At 45.9% G+C, this 26,129-nt stretch overlaps 1 protein-coding gene across 2 annotated transcripts in view; it reads right to left on the bottom strand.

Moving 5' to 3' along the window:
• The window catches only part of APOBEC4 (apolipoprotein B mRNA editing enzyme catalytic polypeptide like 4), an 89,484-nt gene extending 64,542 nt beyond the window's left edge, over positions 1-24,942 (bottom strand). For both annotated transcript variants that reach the window (XM_073582932.1, XM_073582931.1), the window contains exon 1: positions 24,747-24,942. The gene's annotated coding sequence lies outside the window, so the exon portion shown is untranslated. The remainder of the gene's footprint in view (positions 1-24,746) is intronic.
• Between the last annotated feature and the right edge of the window lie 1,187 nt (positions 24,943-26,129).

The following is a 26,129-nucleotide window of genomic DNA, read 5'->3' as shown; positions in this document are numbered from 1 at the left end:
TTCCATTTTTCCAGACCTACATCTTAGAGAGCTGTCCGCTTTTTAAACAGTTTCGTATATCTGCTGTTTGATGACAGTCAAAACTAGACAGAGACAGCGTGTGTCAGTCCATATAAAAATAGACGGGGATTGACAATTTTCCATACATACACCGTATAGCAGTGTACGCTCCTCACACACTACCGTGTACCGGCTGGTATCACGGACAAATAGAAGCTGTCTGTGTGTGTCTCTGGAAAAACAATCCGAGGAGATTTTCCATTTTTTCAGACCTACACCTTAGAGAGCTGTCTGCTTTTCAAACAGTTTCATATATCTGCTGTTTGATAACGGTCAAAACTAGACAGAGACAGCATGAGTCAGTCCGTTTAAAAATAGACGGAGATTGACAATTTTCCATACAGACACCGTATAGCGGTGTACGCTCCTCACACACTACCATGTACCGACTGGTATCATGGACAAATAGAAGCTATCTGGGTGTGACTCTGGAAAAACAAGCCAAGGAGTTTTTCCATTTTTCCAGACCTACACCTTATAGAGCTGTCCGCTTTTCAACCAGTTTCGTATATCTGCTGTTTGATGATGGTCAAAACTAGACAGAGACAGCGTGTGTCAGTCTATATACAAATAGACAGAGATTGACAATTTTCCATACAGACACCACATAGCGGTGTACGCTCCTCACACTGCCGTGTACCGCCTTGTATCATGGACAAATAGAAGCTACCTGTGTGTGACTCTGGAAAAACAAGCCGAGGAGATTTTCCATTTTTCCAGACCTACACCTTAGAGAGCTGTCCGCTTTTCAAACAGTTTCGTATATCTGTCGTTTGATAACGGTCAAAACTAGACAGAGACAGCATTCGTCAGTATGTATAAAATTAGACGGAGATTGACAATTTTCCATACACACACCATATACCAGTGTATGCTCCTCACACACTACCATGTTCCGGATGGTATCACAGACAAATAGAAGCTATCTGTGTGTGACTCAGGAAAAACAATCCGAGGAGATTTTCCATTTTTCCAGACCTACACCTTGGAGAGCTGTCCACTTTTCAAACAGTTTCGTAAATCTGCTGTTTGATGACGGTCAAAACTAGACAGAGACAGCGTGTGTCACTCCATATAAAAATAGACTGAGATTGACAACTTTTCATACAGACACCAAATAGAGCTGTCCGATTCTCAAACAGTATTGTATATCTGCAGTTCGCATTACAGTCACATCTATACAGAGTCAGCGTGTGTGTGTGACACTCCGTAAATACATATACGGAGATTGTTAGTTACACAAAAAAACGCATACAGATGTTCACTTCTGATACAGTTCCGTATATCTGCTTGTTGGATTACGGTCAAATACATACTGTGAGAGCGTCTGTGACTAACAAAATATATACGTAGATTTAATTTTTTTAATACACCTTACACAGGTGGACGCTCTTCATACAGTACCATCTCTCTGATGGTATTTTTGGTACATTTTCCCAAACATGAGAAAGTATGGTGGAAGAGGCAACGGACATGGACAGGGGGGTGCAGCTGGTACTGATGGTGGTGGTGCATCGGCTGATTCTGGCAAAAGCACAATAGCAGCTGAGGCAGGAGGTGTTGAGCCTGCATCATGGTCTGGCCCAAGAAGGCCTGTAAGGTTGCCTTTTCTTAGAGTAAGAAACCGCTTTTAAAGCCGGAGCATCAGGAACAGATTTTGGCTTACATTGCCGAAACAGCCACCAGCTCTATTGCCTCCTCTTCTGAACGTTCGAAACCTGCAAGCACGGAGTCATCAGTGCAGGGTTCTGGTCAGGAAAAACACCTTTCCTTGTGTCCCTCACGCCCACCAAAAGTTAAGGATGTGGCAGCCCACACTTCAGATTACTCTATGGAGCTGTTTTCACATACCATGCCTGGGTTATCCAGTCAAATCCAGAATTCCCCAGTCCAAGATGAATCTGACAGGGAGTGCACTGATGCACAGCCACTGCTAGATGATTCTGCTGGTACATTGACCCAGAGCACTACATTGCCCTCGCAGTCTATTGAGCCAGAATCTGACCCTGATGAAACTCAGGTGCCCCTTCCTGCATACTATACCACCTTACACGGTGACACAGAGGAAGGTAAAGAGGAAGGTGCAGATGACTTTGAAGAGGAGGTGATAGATGACCCAGTTCTTGACCTGGATTGGCATCCATTGGAGGAGGAGGGTGGCGCTGACAATAGTTCAGATAAGGAGAAGGATCCACAGCAGGCATTGACATCGCAGCAGCGGTTATCTGGCAGGCCCGTAGCTGTCCAAAAACGTGGAACAAAAACTAAAAGAGTTGCAGGACAGCTTGGCCAGAAGGTCAACTTAGCACAGCATGCAAGGCCAGAAAATGTATACCATAGTAGGAAGAGTGCAGTGTGGCACTTCTTTATCCAAAATCCTACTGATGAGGCAAAGGTTACCTGTAAGAACTGCAGAAGGACCTTTAGCTGAGGTAAACAACTCAGAAATTTGAATACCAGTTGCATGGTTAGACATTTAATCAACATGCACTTGCAAGCGTGGACGGACTACAAAACCTCAGGTAGCACGTGTGCACCTGCTCTGAATCAAGGTAGCCAGCAACGCTCCATCGCTTCCCCCACTGTAAGACCACCGCCACTGTTAAGCACACCACCAGCACTAAATGTGGAGGTGTCTTCGCAAGGCCAAAGCACTCAGGGAATCACAATGGTTTTGCAACACAACACTGAATCTAGGCCATCACCACCAATACCATTACCAACCCCCTCTCACTCAGTCCAGTCCACCGCTACTTCCCCCATATGCAGCTCACCAGTATAGCTCACCCTACCAGACACTCTGAGTAGGACAAGAAAGTACTCATCCTCTCATCTGCGTACACTGTGTTTGAACGCCTACATTGCCAAACTAATCTCATTAGAGATGATGCCCTACCGTTTGGTTGAAAGCGAAGCTTTCCGCGAGCTCATGGCCTACACTGTCCCATAATAATAATAATAATAATCTTTATTTATATAGCGCCAACATATTCTGCAGCTCTTTACAGTTGAACAGTTTCAAACACAACAGTCATAAGTAACAACGTTAACAATACAATAATTAAAGCGAAATAAGACGACCCTGCTTGTGGAGCTTACAATCTACAATGAGGTGGGGGAGAGACAAAGCATAGGTTTGTATTTACAATGATGTATTTACAATGACGGTCCAGCCATCTTCAGGGGGTGGGGGTTAGATGGAGATAGTAAATGGGCCACACACACAAACCTAACATGACTTTGATTACTGAATGTGATAGGCCGCTCTGAACAAATGTGTTTTGAGCGAGCGCCTAAAACTATGCAAATTGTGGATGGTCCTAATATCTTGGGGTAGAGCATTCCAGAGGATTGGCGCAGCACGGGAGAAGTCTTGGAGTCGGGAGTGGGAGGTACGGATTAGGGCAGAGGTTAGTCGAAAGTCATTTGCAGAGCGCAGCGGTCGGTTAGGCCGGTAGACAGAAATGAGGGAGGAGATGTAAGGGGGTGCCGCACTGTGGAGAGCTTTGTGGGTGAGAACAAGTACTTTGAATTGTACCCTGTAATGAATTGGCAGCCAGTGTAACGACTGGCGAAGAGCGGACGTGTCTGAGTAACGATTAGCCAGATGGACAACCCTGGCTGCTGCATTAAGGATAGACTGGAGAGGGGAGAGTCGAGTGAGAGGGAGGCCAATTAATAGAGCATTACAGTAGTCCAGGCGGGAGTGGATCAGGGAGACAGTGAGAGTTTTTGTTGTTTCCATGGTGAGAAAAGGGCGGATTCTAGAGATGTTCTTTAGGTGTAAGCTGCATGAGCGGGCAAGAGATTGTATATGGGAGGTGAAGGAGAGATCGGAGTCGAACATAACACCCAGACAGCGCGCCTGCTGTCGGGGTGTTATTATGGTGCCACCCACAGAGAGGGAAATGTCAGATTTAGGGAGGTTAGTAGATGGTGGGAGCAGAAGAAGTTCAGTTTTGGAGAGGTTGAGTTTCAGATAGAGAGCAGACATGATGTTGGAGACTGCAGACAGACAGTCAGTGGCGTCCTGTAGTACAGCGGAGGTAAGGTCAGGGGATGATGTGTACACTTGTGTGTCCCATGCTATGCTATGCTGTGTGTTGTCCCATGCTATGACCTACCCAGTCGTCACTTCTTTTCTCGAAAAGCCATCCCTGCCCTACACCGGCAAGTGAAAGACCGCATTGTCCATGCACTAAAACAGTCAGTGAGTGGAAAGGTGCACCTCACAACAGATGCATGGACCAGTAGGCATGGCCAGGGCCGTTACGTGTCCATCACTGCGCACTGGGTTAATGTGCTGGATGCAGGCTCCACAGGGGACAGCGGCGGTGGAACAGTGCAACCTAGCCCACGTTATAGGAAACAGTTGGCTGTAGGCTTTCGACCCTCCTCCTCCATCAGTGAAAGCTTGTCCACAGAGCGCAGTCGCACGAGCACTCCATCCGCAGCTGGCAGTGTTGCACACGAGGTGTCCCACTATCGAACAGCTAGTGGTAAGGGTCAGTAGGCTGTGTTAAAGATGGTGTCTTTGGGCGACAACAGACACACCGTGGAGGTACTGGCCGACAACTTGCAGCGACAAACTGAGTCATGGCTGGGCAGTCTACATCTTGAGGCAGGCAAGGTAGTCAGTGATAACGGCCGTAATTTTGTGGCAGCCATAGCCCGTGCAAAACTCACACACATGCCTTGCCTGCCTCACATTTTGAACCTGGTGGTGCAGTGCTTCCTAAATAATTATCCGGAGTTAACATCCCTGCTACATAAGGTGCGAAGACTGTGCTCACACATCCGTCACTCAAACGTCCACTCCACTCATATGCAGAGTGGAGGATGCGGAAGTGGGCGTGGGGGGCCACCTGGTACTGATGGTGGTGGTGGTGCATCTGCTGGTAGTGCCAAAAACACAATAACAGCTAAGGCAGGAGGTGTTGAGCCTGCATCATGCTGTAGCTCTGGAAGGTCTTTAAGGCTCCATTTTCTGGGAGTAGGTAGACTGCTTTTAAAGCCGGAGCATCAGGAACTGTTTTTGGCTTACATTGCTGAAACAGCCTCTAGCTCTATCGCCTCCTCGTCTGAAGTTAAACAAGTTGTAACTGCAGGCTTCTGGTCAGGAGCAATCCCTTTCCTTGTGTCCTTCACCTTCACGAAATGTGAAGGATGCGGCAGCACACATTTCAGATTAGTCCATGGAGCTCTTTTCACATACCATGCCTGGGTTAATTAAAAATAGGGCCTATCATATACTGGAGCATTCCAAATGGGGGACATCAGACACTGGAGCAGCATTTATGCGGCCCATTATACACTGGAGCATTAGAAATGGGACCCATTACATATGGAGCATTATTAGAGCCCATCATATACTGGAGCATTCCAGATTTGGGACATCAGACACTGGAGCAGCATTTACGGGTCCATTATACACTGGAGCAGGAGAAATTGGGCTCATTATATATGGAGCATTTTTAGGGGCCATCATATACTGGAGCATCATCCATGAGGCCCATCATATACTGGAGCATTATAAATGGGGCAGATCAGACACTGGAGCAGCATCTATGGGCACGTGATACACTGGAGCATTAGAAATGGGGCCCATTATATATGGAGCATTATTAGGGCCCATCATACACTGGAGCATCATCCATGAGGCCCATCATATACTGGAGCATTGTAAATGGGGCAGATCAAACACTGGAGCAGCATCTATGGGGCACATGATACACTGGAGCATTAGAAATGGGGCCCATTATATATGGAGCATTATTAGGTCCCACAATACACTGGAGCATTATGTGGAGCTCATCATATACCGTATGTAGCACTATATGTGACCAATTATTCTGTATGGAGAAATATATGGGGCTTATTATTCTGTATAGCGCACAATGTGGTGGCCATAATACTGTATGGAGTAATATATTGTCCTTTTTTTGAGCTATTGTACAATTCAAAATAGATATCAGTCTTGTCATGCAAGCAGTGAAGTATTTGTCATTCTACTATACCTATATTTCTGTGCCGTATTGGAGCATCATGAGTTGTGGTATGTGACACTCTTTGGCCCAGGGCACACGAAAAGCTGGAGCCATCCCTACCCCCCCCACAACTTTAGCCAAATAACCCCCAGTTTTCAATGCGTAACTATTATTATGCAAACAAAAGAGAACAGGAGTACAAATACCCATATAAAATATAAATTTGATTACATACGGTGATAATAGATACTCAATCCAAAATAGTAAAAATATTAAAAATAACCATATACAAATTCCAAAGTGAAGGACACATGACCTTAAATCTGACACATTTACAGATTTTGTATAGACCTGGGATACAGAGATTCTAAAACTTTCATGTCGATATAATCCATATATATACACCTATTATAACACTGTCATAGTGCTGGGCACTCAAAGAGATCACCATGGGTACTGTCAACTCCAATTTAATTATATCTCCATAAATATGTCCCCATATACATCCTAAAAGTTGCCATAAAGAGCACACTAAGCACAATATAGAGTCTCACCCAAATTGGTCCCGGTAAAAGGTCAGATGGTGCAGCCATTATTATGAAGTAAATTAAGGTTGACAAGCTTCAGTAATAAGAATTGATGCTTATGGCATTGAAATGGGCACTGTAGGTGTGTTTACTGTCCTCCATTCCCTGCCGACTTTGCTTCCCCATTGACTTGCATTGGGTTTCGTGTTTCAGTCGGCCTCCGACTTTTCCCTATAGTCAGCCGATTTCGTTCGACCCGACTTTTACGAAAGTCGGGTTTCATTAAACCCGACTCGACCCTAGACAAGGCAAAGTCATTTATCTCTACTGCAGACGGTTTCATATCCCCACAGCACAAAATGACAAGGTGGGAAAGAGCAGGCTGTTTCACATTTAGCTACTGAAAAAATATTATTTAGAATGCTATACTCATGCATGGAGCACAATAGAAGCCGTGCACAACACACTTGTAGGACATGTGCCCTGCTGGCTTTGTCTGTGGACTTCAGTAATGGCCAAAAAACCCCAAAGTGCTGAAAGGTAAATTTAAATGGAATCTGTCCTTTTTTTCGACTATGAGCTGCCGCCACTGACATCAGGGGCTTATCTACAGCATTCTGCAGTGCACAGGCATCAGGAGAGGTCCGGAGCCTGTGCACTGCAGTATTCTGCTCTGCCCTCAACAGGGCAGAGCAGTGCACCTGCGCTGGAGTTACGACAGGAAGGAAAGAAGTGGACGTCACCGTTAGAAGATGGGAGGAGTTGGACCACAACACACATCGGACCAAGACCGGACCGCCCCCCCGGTGAGTATAATCTAACTCTTTTTTCTTATCTTTCAGGTTACATCGGGGGGGGCTAAGCACCTGATGTCAGTGGTGGTAGCTCATAGTCGAAAAAAAGGGTGACAGATTCCCTTTAACAGCCACACTGGACACTAGCTAGCTTCACTATCTGACCGATATACAACCACCTAGCTAACTAGCTAAAATCTGTGATACAGCAGGGTTTTTAGCTAGTGAAAAAATAATATTTAGAATGCTATATTTGTGCATGGAGCACAATAGAAGCAGTGCACAAAACACTTGTAGGACATATTTGTGGACCACAGTAACGTCCCAAAAAAAAAGAGTTGGAATGTAAATTTTACAGCCACACTGGAAACTAGTTAGCTACACAATATGACTGCTATACAACCGCCTAGATAACTAGCTAAAATCATGTGATTTCAGCAGGCAATGACACAAACCATTATGTCAGGACATTGTTTGTGTTTCCTACACCCTGATTAGCTAGCCGCAATGTGCACAGGAAAAAAAAATGACTGTTTACAAGAACGCCGTGACTCTGAGCTCTGCAAATCCCCTCCCCCTCATCAAACATGTGCCAAAAGCTCATGATACACCACCATTATTGTTGCCAAAGTGCTGAAAATACTTTTGTGGCAACACAAATGTTTTCCCGCACTTTTACGGAATGTTACCGATTTTTTCCAATTTTATAATATTTTGCTTGTGTTTCCGATCACGAATCCAAATGTGCCATATTCGTGAATTTATGTTTGGCGATCGCGTTCTGAACAAATTTGCTCATCACTACTTAAGAAGTCCAGTAGGGAAGGTTCAGGGTGCTTTTGTTTTGGGCACAAATGTTACAAGCATTAACATATACCCTACAATATCAACCAATGATTGGCCACTGAAAATTAATGGTTATTGCTTTGATTGTATTGCTAATCCAGGGTGACCTGCTATAACAGAATCATGAGACTCCTGGAGTACTCAAAGATGAAACTGGGAAGGCCCATATAGTCTTTGGGAAGGAGTATTGTCAGGGGCTAGCACTTGATTTTTAGGTTTCTCTTCAACAAGATCTAGAGAGACCGTGGACACAACTGTCTGATGAGCCTATTTATAGTCTGATTAGCCACACCTCCTCTCTCTCCATGTTTTAAAGGACTCTAATATATGTGTGATATTACACGGTGTGTGCCACTTTCTTTTTCCCTTTGGATCCACAGACACAGTTATGCCTTCAGCTAGAATAGAAACTAGTTCTGAAAAGAGCATCAAGGCAGATACTTTGTCAAGCTGCTTGCAAGCTATCGATGTGGAGGAGGTCCCATCCCATATTATCGATCCTTCCAGGGTCATCACCATGGCTCCCCTGAATCTTGCTACCCTTCCGCAAGGAGTAAAACATTAGTTGCAGAGAAGGACAGAGAGAAGGTGTTGCGCTGGGGCCATTCTTCTAAAATTGCCGGCCGTGCAGGAACCAAGAAGACGTGTCTTCGTATCTCCCGTCATTATTGGTGGCCTTCCCTTCCCCGGGACGTTGAAGATTTTACTGCGTCATGTCCTTCCTGTGCTAGAAACAAGATTCCGAGACAACTGCCCTCCGGGACCCTGCATCCTCTTCCTGTGCCTTTGGTCCCTTGGTGGCATATAGCCATGGACTTTATCACCGATGCTCCTCGCTACAAGTGTTGCACTGCTATTCTGGAGGTTATGGACTGTTTCTCTAAAATGGCCCACTTCCTCCCACTCCCATGCTTGCCCTACACTCCTAAGTTGGGAAAGGTTTTTGTACAACATGTCTTCAGGATCCATGGATTCCCGCAAAACACATCGTGTTAGACAAGGGAGTCCAATTCATATCCCGGTTCTGGAGAGCTCTCTGTAAGCTAATGAACATGACCCTGGACTTCTCCTCCTATCATCCACAGTCCAATGGTCAGGTGAAACAGACTAACCAAGTCTTGACCACTTATCTCCGAGATTTTATTAACGCTCACCAGGACGATTGGGTCCATCTTCTTCCTTGGGCGGAGTTTGCAAACAATCATACCAGTGAATCCACTGCCAATTCTCTGTTTTTTATCATCTCTGGTCAGCACCCCCACCTGCCTTTACTGGTTTCTCCTACCTCGGGTGTCCTGGCAGCTGACTCGTTGACCATGGAATTTTCTATGATTTGGAAGGAGACTAAGGAGACACTCAAGAAGTCGTTTATTCGGATGAAGAGGCATGCCGATAAAAGGCGTTTGGACGTTCCTTCTTTTCAACCCGGTGATATAGTCTGGCTCTCCTCCAAGTATGTTCAGCTCAAGATCCCCTCTTTCAAATTGGGACCCAGTTACATTAGTCCTTTCAAGGTCCTGGGATGAATTAACGATGTTGCCTATAAATTGAGGTTGCCTGCCTCGCTCCGTATTCCCAACAGATTCCATGTTTATCTCCTCAAACCTGTGGTACTTAACTGCTTTCATTCTTCCTCTGGTTCCTCTCCTCCTCCTGTCTGTTCAGATAACATCTTTGAGATGAGGGATATACTGGACAGGAAGAGAGTTAGGGGTGAACTTTCTTCTTGATTGATTGGAAGGGGTATGGTCCTGAGGAGAGGTCATGGGAACCACTGGAGAACATTAAGGCACCCCGTATCCTGAAGAAGTTTCTTGTCAGCCTTGAGAAGGAGGGATGTAAGGGAGGGGGTACTGTTACTCACCTCTCTTCACCCGCCGGTCGGGTCCATCGATGAGTCTCTTCACCCGCTAGCCGTCACGGCTAGCTGGAACTTCCAGGTCCTCAGCTGTTCTGGGGATCTCGGGCTCCGCGCATGCGTGTGCGCCCTCTTAGGTTGCGGGCACGCACTCCCCTGACAGTTTAATACTGTCGGGTTGTTTTGGGTCCCGTAAGCACTGCCCAATCTGGGCAGTGGCTACCGGGTATATCAGGGCGTTTCCTGTTAGAGGAAGCGCCTGAATATTGATATTGCCTACTACGTGCCTACCTTAGGGTTCGTCCTAGCGCTGCCTCTCTCAGGTTCCTTGTCCTCTCTTAGCCACATTTTGTCCCTTTTTGACTTGCAGTGCCCGGCTACCTGGTATTGGAGCGCCCCACCAGAGCCTAGCGGGGTACTTGGTACCGAGCCCGTTGATCTCAATGGGAGTTGTCACCGAAGCTGTGACCTGGTCCGTGGCCCTGGGGCTCCATGGCAAAAAGGGGGTTGAATGAACAATGAAATAAAGTTTATGAATAGTTCGTGATGCCACCTGTGGTGTTCGGCAAGTGAGGTGTTAGGCCGACGCTGCATGCAGATCCTCTGGGACTGGTGGTGGGTTGCAGCCAAGATGGTGAAGCTCCCCACAGGTGGAGCTGTGGTCCCAGGGCAGTGTAGATGTAGCAATGGAGGAGAGGCACAGGTGGTGTAGAGGCCGGTGCCCAGATGTAGTAGTGCGGGGTGTAGTGATGCGGGAATAAGTGGAGGACACTAGGGCATGTAGTTCCAAAGCTTTACTCACAGTCTGCAGTTCACACAGATGCCTGCCTCCGTGCTGTGTCCTCCGGGTCCTGGGCTCAGTCAACCTCCAGGCAAGATAGGATGCTCCCTTTCAACACTCCGCCAACATGTACCTTTCTGAACGTCTCCTCTATTAAGTGTCTTTAAGTGAAGTATTCCTAGTACTGAGTTACACTGGAGTGGCTCCTGACAGATGTTCCCAAGAACTCTACTTGTACGGCAGACAGCTGTAGCCTGCTTCGGGGACTCGTTACTCCTGAGTCCCGGCTCACTATCCAAGTTGCTGTTGTGCCCCCAAGTCTTAGATGGGAGCAGTGCATTTACAGCCCACTACTCCACCGGTGTCTGCTGCAGGCCCTTCAGTATCCATACAACCTCGGGGACCGGGCCCCGGCCTTGCGCTTAGAACTTCTAGGCAGGGTTCTTCCTCTAACCCAGGGCCTCTGTGTTCCCTTTTACTCCTTCATTCCGTACTAATCCCTCTCTCTCATAGAAGGTCAGGTTTCAGTCCTATGTCTTTCTCCTTCTTTCCTTTCCTGTGCCAGCTGGCTCAGATCACTGAGGCAGCTGCAGCACTCCTTCCTCCATCCCTCTTCCAGGGATCCTCACTCCTCTCCGAGTGACTCTCTCTCTCACTCACTGACTGACTGACTGACTGACTCTTCCCGCTCTTATGCATTCTAAACTCCACCCGCCTCCCAGCACGTTTCATGTTCCAAGCAGGGAACCACCAAAGGTGCTCTGCTACTCTCTAAGCAAGGAGCCGCAGTGTGGCTTTGCTACACTACTTTGTGGTGACGGGTGCAGGTGTCGGAGGGTGGTTAGGAGTTCCCACCTTACCTGGATAGTGGGGCACCACACCTCAGGGGGAGGTGCAGTACCTCTGTGGTGACTGAAGCCTCAGGAGCTCCACATTGTCTCCCTGTGTCTGCACCCTGTGCCCTTGGCTCCTGGGCCACGGATCCCATTTCAGCTCTTGCTTCTTCCTGCAGTGTGCTCCATGTCCCTGTCTGCACCTCGCCTACATAAACCATTTCCTGTTGTTCCCTCAGTCATCCTGTAGACCCCTCATTCTCTTACCTGCCTCCTCTGAGCTGCCCCTTGTTACAGGCAGTCGTAATATTCCAACACCCTGAACTTGCCCCTGACGCTCCCTGTATAGGGAGTGGTTTCACTAGGCCAGCTTGCTCAGGTGGGTTTGTTTATGTCGATCCTGAGGGTCCACTCTTGGAGCATAATAGTATAATCAGGCCATGGACCCCTCTGGTGCTTCAGCCACTGCTCAAAAGGAGTTAGTTTACTTGTGGCAGAATCAAATGCAGATCATGTCCTTCATGAAGTCCATGGAGTCCCGGTTGTCAGCTTTACAGACCTCCGATCCAGGGAATGCCTCCCAGTTGGCCAGTCTCCAACAGGAGCTTGCTCAGAAGTGGGACACTCAGGCCCACATACTCAGCTACATGGCATCGGTGGATGACCGACTACTTTCTCTTCAGTCTGCTGCCGCTGCCTCGGCACAGATTAAGGCCCAGCACCCTCCACCCCGTCTTGGTAAACCACCTTGGTATAACGCAGACCCCAAGCTGTGTCGGGGTTTTCTGAATTAGTGTCATCTACAATTCGAGCTCCTGCCACAGCAATTTCCCACCGATTGGGCTAAGGTGGCATTTGTGGTGTCTCATTTAGAGGGTGAGGCTTTGGCGTGGGTTAACCCTCTTTGGGAGCATGATCATCCCATCGTTTCCCAGCTGTCAACTTTTCTGGAGACCTTTCACAGAGTTTTTGATGAGCCAGGCCGCTGGGCCTCCACTACTGAGTCTCTCTTTAATCGCCGCCAGGGTTCTCTTTCTGTGGGTCAATACGCCATTCAGTTTTGCACTCTGTCCTCCTAGGTGGGTTGGAACAACGAGGCTCAGGTAGGGGCCTTTTGGCGAGGTCTGTCGGGTCATATTAAAGATGAGCTGGCCGGACATGATACACCAACTTCGTTAGAGGATTTAATCTCCCTGGCTACACGTATAGATCTACGCTTTCAGGATCGCTCTCGTGAATCCGCCCGGGAGAGAAATTTTCCTCGTCCGTCCTTGATCCCTCACAGGCTACCCGGCCCATGACCTGTGACATCCTCTACAGCCTCCACACCTGAGCCGATGCAGGTGGATCGCCTCAAAAATGGCGGAGCAGCATCGTAAGGAGAGACTCACGCAAGGTCTCAGCTTCTACTGCGGAGATGCCTCCTATTTGCTCCGATCCTGTCCAGAGCGTCCGGGAAACTCCTCCACCTAGGCCAGGTAAAAGGGGCCTCCCTCGGTGCATGTGATTCCTCTCTACCCTTGACTCTGTCCGGCCAGCTGTTCGTGGGTTCCAAGCGCTACACTGAGGTAGATTATGTGGATTCGGGCACAGCAGGTAACTTCATTAGGCTTGAGGAGATCAGCAGGCTACGGATCTAGACTAAAACCTTGGAGAATCCTCGGATGTTAGCATCGGTGGATGGCAAACCCTTGCAGGAGAAGGTCACTGAGGTTACTGAAGAGGTGGAGCTACAGGTTGGAGCCCTGCATCGGGAGAAGATAGCGTTTTACGTCTTGTCTAATCTGTCTCATCCCGTTCCCCTGGGCCTTCCTTGGCTTAGGGCTCATGATCCCATCCTCAGCTGGTGTACAGGCGGCATACTGCGCTGGGGACAACTTTGTCAGGAACGATGTCTGGTGCTGAATCGTCCACTCAGTCTTCCACCGCCTCCTACAGTTCCTGATGGATTACCTCCTGCCTACTGGTCCTTCGCGGACGTCTTCAAAAAGAAGGAGGTGGAGACTCTTCCACCACATCGACTGTATGATTGCCCGGTTGAGCTTCTACCTGGTTCAGTCCCTCCCAGAGGCAGGATCTATCTACTATCCTCAGCTGAGACCCAGGCCATGTCGGAGTATATCCAGGAAAATTTGGCCAGAAGCTTTATTCAGAAATCTTCCTCTCCCGCGGGCGCGGGCTTCTTCTTCGTGAAGAAGAAGGATGGCTTTCTCCATCCCTGTATAGATTACAGAGGTCTGAACAAGGTTACGGTCAAGAACAAATACCCGCTGCCGCTTATCCCAGAGCTCTTTGATTGCCTGAAAGGGGCACGAATCTTCACCAAGCTTGATCTCCGCGGGACCTACAACTCAGTCTGTATCCACGCCAGGGACGAATGGAAAACTGCATTTAACATGCGGGATGGGCACTACAAATATTTGGTTCTGCCTTTTGGCCTCTGTAATGCTCAGGCGGTGTTCCAGTAGTTTATTAATGACGTCTTCTGGGATCTCCTGAATTCCTGCATGGTGGTGTACCTAAACTACATTCTTGTCTTTTCTCCAGATCTGCCTTCTCATAGACAAAACATTCATCAGGTGTTATTACGTCTGAGAGAGAACCGTTTATACACCAAGTACGAGAAATGTATCTTCGAGCAGAATTCCTTGCCATTTTGGGGGTTCATCATCTATGATTCCGGTCTCAAAATGGATCCCAAGAAGGTCTCCGCCATCCTCAATTGGCCGCAACCCCTTGGGTAAAGTGCTACCCAGAGATTTCTTGGTTTTGTGAACTACAACAGGCAGTTCATACCCCACTATAACCACTCTAACCACGCACATCTTTTCTCTCATCTGCAAGGGGGCCAATCCCCATGTTTGGTCTTCAGAAGCCAAGAATGCCTTTTTGAACTTAAAGCAAGCTTTTGCAAGAGCTCCAGTACTACATCGTCCAGATGCCAGCAGACCATTCATTCTTGAGGTGGATACCTCCTCTACCGGAGCCGGGGCAGTCCTGTCCCAAAGGTCATCGTCCGGTCGTCTGGTCACTTGTGGATACTTCTCTAAAGCATTTTCTACTTCTGAACGCAATTACTCCATCGGAGATAGAGAGCTACTTGCCATAAAACTGGCGTTGGAGTGGCGGTATCTTATTGAAGGAGCAGTGCATCCCTTCACAATTTTCACCGATCATAAGAATCTGGCTTACATTCAGTCTGCACAGAGACTCAACCACCGGCAAGCCAGGTGGTCTCTGTTCTTCGCCCGTTTCGACTTCGAGCTGCACTTCTGGCCAGCTGAAAAGAGCGTCAAGACCGATACTTTGTCAAGCTGCTTGCAAGCTATCGATGTGGAGGAGGTCCCATCCCATATTATCGATCCTTCCAGGGTCATCACCATGGCTCCCCTCAATCTTGCTACGCTTCTGCAAGGAGTAAAACATTAGTTGTGGAGAAGGACAGAGAGAAGGTGTTGCGCTGGGGCCATTCTTCTAAAATTGCCGGCCGTGCAGGAACCAAGAAGACGTGTCTTCGTATCTCCCGTCATTATTGGTGGCCTTCCCTTCCCCGGGACGTTGAAGATTTTACTGCATCATGTCGTTCCTGTGCTAGAAACAAGATTCCGAGACAACTACCCTCCGGGACCCTGCATCCTCTTCCTGTGCCTTTGGTCCCTTGGCGGCATATAGCCATGGACTTTATCACCGATGCTCCTCGTTACAAGTGTTGCACTGCTATTCTGGTGGTTATGGACTGTTTCTCTAAAATGGCCCACTTCCCCCCACTCCCAGGCTTGCTCTACACTCCTAAGTTGGGAAAGGTTTTTGTACAACATGTCTTCAGGATCCATGGATTCCCGCAACACATCGTGTTAGACAGGGGAGTCCAATTCATATCCCGGTTCTGGAGAGCTCTCTGTAAGCTATTGAACATGACCCTGGACTTCTCCTATCATCCACAGTCCAACGGTCAGGTGAAACAGACTAACCAAGTCTTGACCACTTATCGCTGAGATTTTATTAACGCTCACCGCGTTCCCCGTCGCGGCTTGCCGGCACTTCCGGGTCCTCAGCCGTACTGGGGATCTCGGGCTCCACGCATGCGTGCCAGCCCACTTAGGTCGCAGGTGCTCGCTCCCCTGACAGTTTTATACTGTCGGGCTGTTTTGGGTCCCAGAAGCACTGCCCAATCTGGGCAGTGGCTAGTGTGTATATCAGGCCGCTTCCTGTTAGAGGAAGCGCCTGATTATTGATAGTGCCTACTAAGTGCCTACCTTAGGGTTTGTCCTAGCACTGCCTCTCTCAGGTCCCTTGTCCTCTCTTAGCCATATTCTGTCCATTTTTGCCTTGCAGTGCCTGGCTACCTGGTATCTCCCTGTATCTGCACCCTGCTCTGTGCCCTCGGCTCCTGACCCACGGATCCCATTCCAGCCCTTGCTTCTTCTTGCAGTGTGCTCTGTGTCCCTGTCCGCACCTCACCTACGTATACCATTTCCTGTTGTTCCCTCTGTCATCCCGTTGACCCCTTATTCTCTTCCCTGCGTCTTCTGAGCCGCCCCTTGGTACTGGCAGTCATGGTATTCTGACTCCCTGGGCTTGTCCCTGACACTCCCTGTTTAGGGGGTGGTTTCACTAGACCAGCTCGCTCAGGTTGGTTCAGGTATCTCAATCCCGAGGGTCCACTCTTGGAGCATAACAGTTATCCATGATAAGAGTGATTTTAGGTTTGGCATCTTTGAGGAAGTGGCGCCATTCCTTGAAGGCTCACTTAATTGCCAACAATTCACAATTACAGATTGTCATAATTCCTATCAGTAGATGAAAATTTTCACAAAAAGAAGGCACCCAGATGAAGTTGAATGAGACTGGATACCGTGCTATACCATAGTTCCAACTTCAACCTCAGAAGCATCAACCTCAATAAAAGGACTCCCAATATTTGGCTAAACCAATATCAAATCAGAAAAAAAAATGTTCCATACACTCAGTGAAGGCACGGATTGCCTCAGGCTTCCAATTAACCACATCTACCCCCTTTTTAGTCAAGTCAGTAAGTGGTTTGGCAATCTTGGAAAAAATTTAATAAATTTACGTTAGTAGTTGGCAAACCCAAGGAAACGCTCCCAGGCCTTCAGAGGCTTGAGTTGTATTCTTTCCTTAACGGCTTGGAGTTTAGAAGGGTCCAGTCCGAAACATTTAGTAGACAAGACATAACCCAGGAAATTAACTTTTTGATCCAAGAACACAGATTTTTAAAGTTTAGCAGATAAAAAATTGAATCTAAGTCTTTGTAGTACAGTATTACAGTATTTTGAATGTGTGATTTGATATCAAGTGAATAAACCAAATTGTCATCCATGTAAACAACCACTTATTGACCAATTATATCTCCGAATATGTCATTAACATGCCATTAACTGGGCAGCATGGTAACTCAGTGGTCAGCCCTGTTGCTTTGTAGCACTGGGGTCCTGGATTCAAATCCCACCAATGACAACATCTGTAAGGACTTAATTTGTTCACTCTGTATTTGTGTGGGTCTCTTTCGAGGACCCCGGTTTCCTCAAACACTCCAAAGACATACTGACAGGGGATTTAGATTATGAGCCCCACTTGATACATTAATGCTGATGTCTGTAAAGCGCTGCAGAAGATGATGGCGCTATATAAGCAAGTAAAATAAATAAATCAACAACATTTTGAGAAAAAGCCAGAGCATTAGTTAGTTTAAAGGCATTACGAGATACTAATAGTAGCCCTCAGGTGTGTTAAATGTTGTCTTCCATTCATCACCTTCTCTTATATGGATCAGGTTACATGCACCCCTAACATCAAGTTTAGTGAAGCAAAAGTCTCCCAGCAGCTGGTTATAGAGATCAGGGATGAGTGGCAGAGAATATTGATTTTTTTTCAGTAGTTTTGTTTGAAACCTGTCATCAGGTTTGTCATGTCTCATATAAGCTCCTGCCCTGTTGAGGGCAGAGCAAAGCACTGCAGTGCACATGTGCAGGAAAAGGCCAAAGAGCCCTGGCACATGCAAACTGCAGTACTTTACTCTGCCCTAGTCAAGGCAGAGAAGAACGCCTGCACAGAAGAGTGATGCCAGGGACACTGTGTGGATGACATAGGATGTGTCATCCACACAAAGCACAGAAGGAGGATGCCATTCCAAGAAGAGTCACCAGACCAAGACATCGATGCCCATTGGACCCTACCATCCCGAAGGTCTTTTTCTTGTCTTGCAAGCTGGATTGGAGCCTTACACAGGATCCCTTAACAAGGGCCACAGAGTCAACTGCTGTTTGGTGGTGCAATCTGGCAAGAAGAAGAATCAAGTAGCTAGATCAGATTCAGGAGGTCACATCAGGAATAGATTTGTTAAGGCCCCGTCACACATGACGATTTACCAGCGATCCCAACAACGATATCAGCGTGTCAGGATCGCTGGTAAGTCGCTATGTGATTGCTGGTGAGCTGTCAAACAGACAGCTTCACCAGCGATTAGCACAGCGATGCCGAGCGTGCGGCATCGCTGTGTTCTGTTAGTTACCAGTGCGCTGATGCAGGCAGCTGGTAACTAACGTACACATCGGGTATCCAAGGGACGTGCGTCCCTTGGATACCCGATGTGTACTTTAGTTACCAGGTACCTGCATCAGCGCGCTTGGTAACTAACTGAACGATCCTCCCACAATCCTCTGCGCACTGCAGGGGGCGTAACCAGAAGATCCCGGGGAAATTCAGAGGCCCTTTTGCGTCGCTGCGCCTGGTACCATGGCAACTACCAGCACAACCAGGGCCCCCAGGGGCCAGCCGCATGGCCCGGTGCAGGCGTCCATTCCCGGGGGTGGGGGTGTATAGCACATGCTGGTGCTATACACCCAAGGGAGCAGAAGTCACAGCCTGCCCGCCAGGCCTGCATCAGCGCGCTTGGTAACTAATGTACACATTGGGTATCCAAGGGACGCACGTCCCTTGGATACCCGATGTGTACATTAGTTACCAGCTGATTGCTGGGCTCCCGCCGGTCACGCACAGCGATGCGTGCTGGCCAGTGGGAGCCCAGCGACCAAAGAAATGTCCTGGGCTTTCCTGCAGCGATCAGTGATACCGGCAGGGGAGCCGGTCGCTGATCGCTGTCACACACAGAGATCTCGCTGGTGAGATCGCTATTGTGTCACAAAACTTGTGACTCAGCAGTGATCTCGCTAGCGAGATTGCTATGTGTGACTGGGCCTTAAGACAAGAGGATGGCTAAATTCATACAGAGGTCAGAAAACAGGAGGAGTCGAGAAAACAGCAGAGCAAGGACTGAAGCACAAGTCATGTAGCAAAACTAATTGACTGGCAAGGAAAGTCAGAGACTCAGGGGTATAAGTAGCAGGAAGCCCAGTCCAAGATACTAAGATTGGAGTAATCAAAAGACCATGCAATTCACTCCATAGCATCCTAATCTAGCGACACCACAAATCACAGTAATAAAACAGAACCAATGCTGTCACACACCACCAGCAACAAAGGTGCTGCGCCGCCTAGTGGCTAAAGGAGGAACAAAAGGGACAGGAACCTGCACAGAGGTTACACTTCCATTTTGGTTCCACTTCTGCTGTCCATTAAAAACATGCATCAATAACTTCCCTGTATAGATAAACTTATGGATAAATCAATAAACCTAGATGAATTCCCATAGAAGAGATTGAACACCAGAATATTTCTAGTAATTTTCAGTATGATGACAGCAGTTTCACTGGCACATGGTTGTGCTCTGCTTTAAGACTTGAGGATCAGTAAATGAGTCTACATCAGAAGTCTCCATAGTATACAAACAACACACAGAATGGAATTGCAGACACTTTGTAGTTATTTGTTGTACATGGCAAAAACATTTGGGACCTATTTAAAACAGTTTATTCTTCCCTAATGTACAGAAAACATCAAGAGTAGTTAAAAGTAATTATAATTATTCCCATGGTGTATACAGTGCTAATGTTGTGTGCAGCTTGCCATACAAACACTATGTTGTCTCCATTGTAAATAAACCAAACTGGATGAAAAGCATTATACATAAGATAAGACTTCAAGAGCAGGAGCGTAAACTAAATCTGACACCAATTTGACAATATATACCCTGAAAATAAAAAAAACAAGTTCAGTAACAAAATAAGAAAATATATCAAATTTTATATAATTAAAAAACATCAAGATTAAAAAACACAGCTGCCGAAAAAACAAGGGGATGAGCCAGGACCAAGTAATTATCATAGAGTGAAAGAATATATTTATATTTACTATTTGTATCTCTTTATGTGATAGATATAGTGCAAAAATTGTATTTCAGTATTTCAGCAAAATATACTGCTAAAATGTTCCCTTTATTTTTTTGAGCAGTATATAACATGGAGTATAAGAAATATTAATAGAGGCAGGAAAATCACAAAGGGAAAATAATAGAGGCAGGAAAATCACGAAGGAAAAAAAATACCCTATGTATTGGTCAAAAAAGTTACACGATAAAACCAATCTAAAAATATTAAGTATCACCCACCAGACCCGACATGCGTTTCACTTATTGCTTCTTCAAGGGTTGATGATACATCATGGTTATACATTTTCATATGAGGGGTTTCTATAAATCATGCAAACCTAACATAATGGCACATTGTAAAATGTCCAGCAAGTTCAACTGATTGAGGAGAAAAAAAGGGACAGTGATTCGTAAATTTGTTGTACACCAACAACTGCATCTATACACAGTCAAAAAGTCAGGTGTACATTGTAATTGTAGTGTATTAGTGTCTGGAATGTATCATTCCAAACCATTCAGGAATGTAATAAATACATTAGATATGATGGACCATTTTAATTTCAGAAATTCCAGTACATACATGGAAAAATCATCTGTTCTGTGTCTGCTTCATATCTTCATTACCTACTCCTAGCACTAGATCAGCACTCCACATCTAGTAATATGTAGCTACATAGTTACACGGAAGAAGCATAATAGAAATCTTGACTGATCAAATTGAAAATCTGTCATGCGATGTCTTTAAGTGTCCTACTTATCAGACAATCAGAGATGTCAAGTACAGACATAGAGATATTATTGCTACACACAAGTGTTGCATCCTCTTGACAAGCACATGTAACAATAGGGACAGGATTGTTCACATTGTGATTAGTGTTTAGCATTCCGATACCGCAAATATCGGGTATCGGCCGATATTCGCGATATCGGAATTCCGATACTGAGTTCTGATACTTTTTGCATATCGAATACCGGAATCGGATGTTCCCATAATGCTATGAGCCAGTTTGATTTGATTCAGCCAATGAGGAATCCTAAGAAGTGTGGGCACATCCAGTTAGGCATGTAGGCTGCGAGCAGACCACCCAGCTGCTCCTCCCCCAGACACACTCTGAACAGTGATCTATGGAAAGTGAAACTAGTGAGGGCAGAGGAAACGACAAGTTCTCATTTCAATGTCAGAACACCCCCCCCCCCCGGACGTTTATCTTAGAAGCAAGAGATGATATCTTGGAAACCGTGCAGACTAGCCACAGAAGGTAAATGACTTATTGTCAGCATTCTGCAGCCTAGATATGCACTGAGATTATGTGAAAAGCCCGGACAACCTGTTCTGTTATGTATTTCCGCCAAGTTGGATCGCCCACCAGGGCTTGGTGGGGTACTCGGTAACAGGCCCGTTGGTTTCAATGGGAGATGTCACGGTAGCTGTGACCCGGTCCGTGGCCCTCGGCGTCCATTGTAAAAGGGAAATGTTGAATGTGTGGATGATGATTAAAGTTTGAGTGAATGATTCGTGACGCCACCTGTGGTGTTCGGCAATGAAGATGTTAAGCCGACGCAGCAGAGAGATCCTCTGGGACAGATGGTGAGGTGCAGCAATGATGTTGTGGCCCTCCACAGGTAGGGCTGTAGTTCCAGGACAGTGTAGATGGAGAGGTAGTGAAGAGACGTAGATGGTGCAGTGACAGGCACAGAGATGTAGCAGTGCTTAGTGTGTTGGCACAGGAATAACTGGAGGACACCAGGGCATGTAGTTCCAAAGCTTTACTCACAGTCTGTTGTGCATACAGGTGCCCGCATCCATGCCAGGGGCTCAGTCAACCTCCAAGCTAGATGAAGCACTCCGTTCCAACACTCCGCCAATATGTGCCTTTTCTGAATGTCTCCCTCTATTGCTACACAACCCCTTTAACATAGTCAATATCTTTGTAACTCCGAACGTCTTAAAAAAAAATTTAATTCCTGCTATTCCATTTGATTGGGCTAAACCTCTATGCCTTTTATGTCTCCTCCACCTCCCCCAATACATTCTACATTATTCTTAGTTGTTTTCCTTCATGTAGAATTAACCTGCAAGGAAAGAAAGGGTTTATTTTAATTCCGATATTTCTGTCCCATTGACTTGCATTGGTTTCCGGTATCAGAATCTGAGATATCCGATACTTTTTGGGTATCGGTCTGAACCAATCCGATCCGATATTTCCCGATATCAGAAGGTATCGCTCAACACTAATTGTGATGTGTTATTAGGAGTAAGTAGAATGCCTCCAGAAAAATGTAAAAATACATATCTTTAGTATCAGGAACAAATGTCACTTATGAAAGGTAAAAGCAATGACGAGGTAGATTTCTTGCATATTATCTGCAATTGTTCTTTTCTTTGGAATAGGATTTTCAAAAATCTATTTACTTGCAGCAGAAGCAATCCCTTTTATGCTCCTCGGCATTGAAATTGCAACACCAAAAAGGAAAAATCTTGGAATTCTCTAAATTGCAGGACAGACGTGTGCATGATATGCAGATGATGGAAATATGGAAACAAAATTCTCAAAATATCTCAATTTATTCAGTATCGAGTATGATCTTAACATGCAGAAAGCCTCACATTTGCACTTCTTGGCTGCTATCAATGAGGTTAGTGATGGTTGTCTAAGGAAGGTTCTGGCACTTGGGTAGGCAAATAATTAGGATCCACTGCTGGCAGATCCCTTTATAATTGTCTCCCAATGACGTCACAGATGTGCTTGATGGGAGACAAGTCTAGAGATGTTGCAGGCCATGATATCATGTTTAGCTCATGCTGGCTATTCACAGTAGTACAAGCAACATGCGGCCTGGTGTTATCATTTCAGAATGATTGAGTGAAAGATGAATGGACAAATATACTGAGACATTTTTGATAAAAATCCACTGCCATATACCAGGATGATGAAAATGAAATGAGGGGGTACATTTCAGGAAGACAATGATCACAAACACACAGCCAAGGAACCTCTCAATTGCTTTCAAAGAAAGAAAATAAATCTACTAGAATGGATGACCCAATCACCTGACCGGAATCAAATAGAAAATGTATGGAAGAAACTAAACCTCAGCATTCATAGAAGGAGCCCATGGAACCTTCAGGATTTGAAGAATGGGCCAAAATCACACCTGAGCAATGCATGCGACTGGTTTCTCCTTGCAGGAGAAGTCTTGCAGCTGTCACCACCAACAAAGGCTTTTGTATGAAGTATTAAATACATTTCAGTAAACGTATTCAACACTTTTTCCTTGTGTCATTTCTCATTATTGCACATAACTTATGGACATCTATGGTTTAATTTCTTAGCCTGTATGGATTGGATGGGTTGTGACCGAGATCTGGTGAGAACTTCTTTTCAATAGCACCTTTAGAAGTATATTTACTTAGGAAATGGGAGATATGATCAATACTTATTTCACCAACTGAATATATGTATATGTTTTTGTATATGTATGTATATATATAAATGTTTGTGTGTGGTGCCCTGCAAAGTCAGGCGTCACAAATGTCTGTGAACTCTGATGGTGTGAGAAGTCAGCTCTTCAGCCATTTTATACATGCATGCAATTAGTGAGAGGGCTATTGTGAAGTCTGGTGGGTAACAGCCCCTACAGGAGAACTACTCAGCCCAGGAAAAGCAATCCTGAACTCCTTGGATTGAATGGTGCTGGAGATTAAGGAGGCCAGCCCGTTCCTTTGCTGTAGTCCCTGTTGGGACTACAGCAAATCTGTGCAGCCACATGGGACATAGTGTGCCTGACAGTTCAAGAAGGGTCCAACTGCTAGACGACGTCAGTTAGGGATCAGCGGAGAGATATCTAGACATGATCCTTAGTTGTCAGTGGTGGGAAGAGAGCTGAGGTACTTTCCTGTAGGCCTGAGGTGTGGAGGATGCCAAAGTCCAGGCTGAGGGGAGAAGTTTTAGTGCAAATATAGTGCTTTATACAGCGGGAGTGAGGAGAGCTGCTACACATTGCCGGAAAAGAGCTGGGTCATCACCAAGAAGGGCTGTTGGCTCAGTGTACTGAATAACTGTGGAGAGCGCTAATCATTCATCATCAATTGCTCCAGTAAAAGCGAGCCTTTTTACCTCTTGCACCTGAGGTCTGGACATTGCTGATTGAGATACAGCTGATCCTGCATCCCTTCCATAACCTTACCCTTTTTATTCTACTGAGGATGGCCCACTGGCCGGTGAGACAACTGTGACAATTGGCCACCATTACGCCCGGTGGAGGCCAACCCAGACATATGTAGTATATAAATATTACATTTATGTAGCAATGAAATATATATAATATGATTATGTTTATTGCTCTGTACAAAGCCCTTTTTATACTTTTATAATACGGTACTATACATAATTAATACAGAAACTCACTATAACTTCATGTAATCCAACTATTAATATATTAATACTGTTTAGTAAAGATATCCTAAATCTGCTCATTAATTTATTGGGAGCATTTTACCAATAGAAACATTTAATTATGAAAAAAATCTCACATTGATTTCAAATAAGAATCCCATAGATTGATTGCAGATCAAAAGATAACAATAGGGCCTAGGCACAGTATAGTCTGTCCCATAAAAAGAAACTGTCCCTGGAAAAAGCAGGGGATATCTATTTCCCAATTTCCAAACAGTGCAGTGCGTTGCTATAGCAGACTGCACGTTATAACTGCCCCATAGACCAGCAGAAAGTCAATTTATTATCTTTGCACACACAACAGGCATTTTCTTACCTGGTCTGATCTGTTGTTCGTGGTTCTGTGCACTGAGCTCTCACTTCAGTAAATGTGATAAGTTGCTGGATGAATTTCTGGACAATACAAAGAGGTTGCTAAGCCGCGAGCCTATTGCACGCCTTGTACTGGCTACAACCAAGGTGTGTCCTAATGATCGTGCAATGCAGACTTATCACCGCAGCATTCCCTTCACCTTCACGCAGAAATGCAAACATGGTTTCTCTGTTGCCTGCTGACTATTTGTACCTGGTCATTTAAATGAAACCAGTCATCAGCATTCTTACTTTGCAGTATTTTCTCCTCTCCGGTCTAAACCTTTTGCACAATACTGAAATTATATATACAGTATACAGTCATGGCCAAAAGTGTTGGTCCTCTTGAAATTGTTCCAGAAGATTATTGCTATTACACATTTCTTTATACACATGTTTGTTTCCTTTGTATGTATTGGAGCAACACAAAAAACAGAGAAAGAAAGGAAAATTAGACATAATTTCACACAAAACCGAAAAAATATGCAGTACAAAATTGTTGGCACCCTCAACTTAATATTTGGTTGCACACCCTTTGGAATAAATCACTGCAATCAGTCGCTTCCTATAACCACCAACAATATTACACCTCTAAGGCCTCTTTCACACTTCCGTTTGTCACCATCAGTCAAAATCCGCCGTTTTGCAAAAAAAATGGATCCGCCATTTCCCTTTGTGGATCCGGTTTTTTCCTCATTGACTTGCATTGTGGGCGGATTTTGACTGATAATCGTCCGTTGCATCCGTGTTTGTGCGGATCCGCGAGAATTTTGTCGTCCGCCAAGATCACCGAACAGAGTCTGTAACGTTTTTTTGCTTCACGGATCCACATTTTCCCTTTTTAACCCTGAATCTTCTCTGGCTGCTGGAAGAAAATTCTCTCTCTCTCCTTTTTCCAGGCGCGGTTCCTTTAAATTTTTACCATCGGCGGATCCGTACATCTGCCGATCCGCTGTCCCCCGTTTCTGTCAGTCTGCCTGCGGATCTGTTTTCTGCTATTTTGGCGGATTTAGACTGACAGAAAAAACTGAAGTGTTAAACAGGCCTAAACTGGAATATTGGACCACTCTTCTTTTGAAAACTGCTCCAGGTCTCTAATATTTGAAGGCGCCTTCTCCCCATAGTCAGATTATAATGAGGGCAATTTGGGCTATCGCCTGGGGCCTGTGGCTCCTGGGGACCCATCATTAGATTGCACTTATTATAATGTTTTCTGGTCCACCATCTGCGGCGCATACATGCCAGCAGGGAGCTTTCCTGGAGCTGCGCTGCCGACGGCTCACTTTGTATGTAGTAAGTAGAGATGAGCGACTTTGCCTTTTTTAGGGTCGATTCGGGTTTCATGAAA

The sequence above is a fragment of the Dendrobates tinctorius genome, unplaced genomic scaffold (genome assembly GCF_039654945.1).
Source record: "Dendrobates tinctorius isolate UK_male_01 unplaced genomic scaffold, ASM3965494v1 ptg000074l, whole genome shotgun sequence".
Taxonomy (NCBI): domain Eukaryota; kingdom Metazoa; phylum Chordata; class Amphibia; order Anura; family Dendrobatidae; genus Dendrobates; species Dendrobates tinctorius.
Note: the sequence above shows the minus strand (reverse complement) of the source record. Positions and strands in the feature narration are given on the sequence as shown.